The sequence below is a fragment of the Phascolarctos cinereus genome, unplaced genomic scaffold (assembly GCF_003287225.1).
Source record: "Phascolarctos cinereus isolate Bilbo 61053 unplaced genomic scaffold, phaCin_HiC Scaffold_7;HRSCAF=346, whole genome shotgun sequence".
Lineage (NCBI taxonomy): Eukaryota > Metazoa > Chordata > Mammalia > Diprotodontia > Phascolarctidae > Phascolarctos > Phascolarctos cinereus.
Window position 1 is genome coordinate 92,440,185 of NW_027556180.1, and position 3,373 is coordinate 92,443,557.

Below are 3,373 nucleotides of genomic sequence, written 5' to 3' on the forward strand. Positions count from 1 at the left end.
CCCCCACTTTCTGCCACTCTACCATCATCAGTGCAAAGTTAGAAGACAGCAGCACAGGAAAGAGGTTCATTCAAAAAAAAAATCTTAGTTTCATGGATTACCATAATCAAAAGAGTCCATGTGAGATGGCCACCCAATTCATGATACGCCTTTTAGCACATCCTCAGAAAGGAGACATAGCCTCTTTCCAGTACTGCACCTACCTGCAGGATAGAGCCAGCCTGAATTTGTGCTCTATTGGGATAGAGAATGCAAGTATCTCCATGCTACAACAAAACATTAGAATAAGACTTTGTGGGCATGGCCCTGGGTTCTTGAGGGCTATGCCAGGAGAATACAAGCTCTGGAGGGAGTAAGGCTGGTGCTAATATTGAATTGGACCTAGGAATTGTGACTGCTAGGAAGATGTTTCATTGCCTAAAACCTCACAATAGCCCTGTGGAGAGAATATGATATAAGATGGGATCCCTGCCAAAGGAGTTTAGTCACCAAAATGTCGTTTAATCACCAACTGGTGCTGCTAGCCACTAACCTGATGCTACTGAACAGGAAGATACAAGATCTGGAAGTCTCATGTCACCTTGGCAATTATGATGCTAGAGATGAGCAAAAGTGCTAGAGAAGTGCTGAACTTTCCATAATTCCAAAGAGTACTGAATGACCTTTCATTCCCCAGCTTTATCTTTGTCTGGTTGGCTACACCAGTTTGCCGTTCTAAGGGATGTGAATTTACCCAGTCAGAATCAGTTTACGAACCTCCATCCTAGTTTAATTTATTTATTTTCAGTTTTCAATATTTACTTCAACAAGATTTTGAGTTCCAAATTTTCACCCACTCACCCTCCCCCACCCAAGATGGCATGCATTCTGAATATCCCTTCCCCTAGTCTGTCCTCTTTCTATCTCTTCCCCTTCTCTTATTGCCTTCCCCTTCTATTTTCCTGTAGGGCAAGACAGACTTCTGTACCCCATTTCCTGTATTTCTTATTTCCCAGTTGCATGTGAAAACTTTTTTTTAAACATATGTTTTTAAAACTTTAGGTTTCAAATTTCTCCTTCCTCCCTCCCCACCCACCCTCATTGAAAAGGCAAGCAACTCAATATAGGTTATACATGTGCAGTTATGCAAAACACTTCCATAGTAGACATGTTGTGAAAAACTAACTCTATTTCCCTTAATCCTATCCTGCCCTCCCATTTATTCTATTCTTTCTTTTGACCCTGTCCCTCCTCAGAAGTATTTGCTTCTGATTACCCCTTTCCCAATCTGCCCTCCTCTCTATCATCCCCTGCTCTCTTGTCCCTTCTCCCCCTATTTTCCTAGGGTAAGACAGATTTCCTACCCAATTGAATGTGTATGTTATTCCCTCCTTAAGCCAAATCCTATGAGAATAAGATTCACTCATTCCTCTCACCTTCCCCATTTCCCCTCCACTGTAAGAGCATTTTTTTCTGTTTTTTTTTTGTGAGATAATTTACCCCATTCTACCTCTCCCTTTCTTCTTCTCCAGTATAATCCTCTCTCATCCCTTAATTTTATTCTCCAGATATGACCCCTAATCTTCAACTCACCCTGTGCCCTCTATCTATCTATCTATCTATCTATCTATCTATCTATCTATCTATCTACTATACATACATATAATTTTTTCCTCCAACTACCCTAATACTGACAAAGGTCTCATGAGTTATAAATATCATCTTTCCATGCAGGAATGTAAACAGTTCAACCTTAATAAGTCTCTTATGATTTCTCTTTCCTGTTTACCTCTTCATGTTCCTTGAGTCTTGTATTTGAAAGTCAAATTTTCTATTCAGCTCTGGTCTTTTCATCAAGAATGCTTGAAAGTCCTCTATTTCACTGAATGACCATTTTTTCCCCTGAAGGATTATACTCAGTTTTGCTGGGTAGGTGATTCTTGGTTGTAATCCTATCTCCTTTGCCCTCTGGAATATTATATTCCATGCCCTGCGGTCCTTTAATGTAGAAGCTGCTAAATCTTGTGTTATCTTGATTGTGTTTCCACAGTGCTTGAATTGTTTTGTTCTGGCAGCTTATAATATTTTCTCTTTGACCTGGGAACTCTGGAATTTGGCTACAATATTCCTAGGAGTTTTCCTTTGGGGATCTCTTTCAGGAGGAGATTGTGGATTCTTTCAATTTCTATTTTGCCCTCTGGTTCTACTATATCAGGGCAGTTTTCCTTGATAATTTCTTGAAAGATGATGTCTAGGCTCTTTTTTTGATCATGGCTTTCAGATAGTCCAATAATTTTTAAATTCTCTCTCCTGGATCTATTTTTCAGTTGTTTTTCCAATGAGATATTTCACATTGTTTTCTAATTTTTCAATCTTTTGGATTTGTTTTACAGTGTCTTGATTTCTCATAAAGTCACTAGCTTCCAATTGCTCTATTCTAATTTTTAAGGAAGTATTTTCTTCAGTAATCTTTTGGACTTCCTTTTCCATTTGGCCAATTTTTCTTTTTAGGGCATTCTTCTCCTCATTGGCTTTTTGGACCTCTTTTGCCATTTGGGTTAGGCTATTTTTTAAGGTGTTATTTTTTCAGTATTTTTTTGGGTCTCCTTTAGCAAGCTGTTGACTTGTTTTTCATGATTTTCTTGCATCACTCTCATTTCTCTTCCCAGTTTTTCCTCTACTTCTTACTTGCTTCTCAAAATCCCTTTTGAGCTCTTCCAAGGCCTGGGACTGATTCATATTTTTCTTGGAGGCTTTGGATGTAGGAGCTTTGACTTTGTTGTCTTCTTCTGGTTGTATATTTTGATCTTCTTTGTCACCAAAGTAAGATAATATAGTCTGACTCTTTTTGCCCTGCTTGCTCATGATCCCAGCCAATTACTTGAGTTTTAAACTCTTTGTTAAGGTAAGAGTCTGCTTCCAATGTGGAGAATGTACTGTCCCAAGCTTCGGGGTTTATAGCTGTTTTCAGAGATACTTGTAGGGACCTAAATTTTCAGTTCTTCAAGGTGTATGATAAGGGGAGGGTTTTCCTTTCCTGGCCTGTGCTGTGGTCTTTAGTGACCACAAGCACTCCTTTCTGTCCTGGAACTGTGAGGAAGGTTTCCTGTCCACAGCCACTACAAGCTCCATGCCAGCCTCCTCCTCACCCAGGACCCCGTCCGAACTGTGACCCAGATCCAAGCACGGGCAAAGCAAGAGATTCCTGCCTCAGCACCAGCAGAGAGATCCCTGAAATCCCCCTCTGATCAGCCACTCAATTCCCCCTCAGTCTGTGGGCTGGAAGCTCAGGAAGCAGCTGCCCACCCCAGGGCCCCACTCTTGGGGAATGGAGCTGAGACCCTGCCTTCCTCTCAGCACCGCAGAAACAGACTTTTCCCCCTGACCTTCTAAG